Genomic DNA, 413 nt, shown 5'->3' with positions numbered 1-413 from the left:
TCATGTCTGAACAGGATCACCCAGCAGATTAAAAAAATACATGAAAGACATAATCAACTCATCACTGTTTCAATATTAGCAGACACATCACCCAAACATGACTGAGTGAAGAGGTGTAGAAAAATAATAAGATCTGCATCACGTTAAAGCTGTAGCTCAGTACATTTGAAAAATATTGATACAGTGGTAGTTTTGACAGTGGTAGATATCTTTCAGGCCATATTAGATCTATGATTCCATTTTCTTGATTGATTACACTGCAGGAGGGCCTGGATAGCTCAGTCGGTAGAGCATCAGACTTTTAATCTGAGGGTCCAGGGTTCAAGTCCCTGTTCAGGTGAAGGTAATTTTAAATCGCAGATCTCAGAGTCAGGTAAGTTATTCAGCAATCTAGGGCAGGCATGTCAAACCGG

General features: G+C 39.7%; 1 non-coding gene across 1 annotated transcript; it reads left to right on the top strand.

The window, feature by feature from the left end:
- Positions 1-267: 267 nt before the first annotated feature.
- trnak-uuu lies at positions 268-340 on the top strand. Its single transcript has one exon. It is a non-coding gene; the product is annotated as a tRNA-Lys (tRNA).
- Positions 341-413: the final 73 nt, after the last annotated feature.

The sequence above is a fragment of the Plectropomus leopardus genome, unplaced genomic scaffold, assembly GCF_008729295.1.
Source record: "Plectropomus leopardus isolate mb unplaced genomic scaffold, YSFRI_Pleo_2.0 unplaced_scaffold74673, whole genome shotgun sequence".
In the NCBI taxonomy this organism is placed as follows: domain Eukaryota; kingdom Metazoa; phylum Chordata; class Actinopteri; order Perciformes; family Serranidae; genus Plectropomus; species Plectropomus leopardus.
This window is presented reverse-complemented; position numbering and strand designations above follow the sequence as displayed.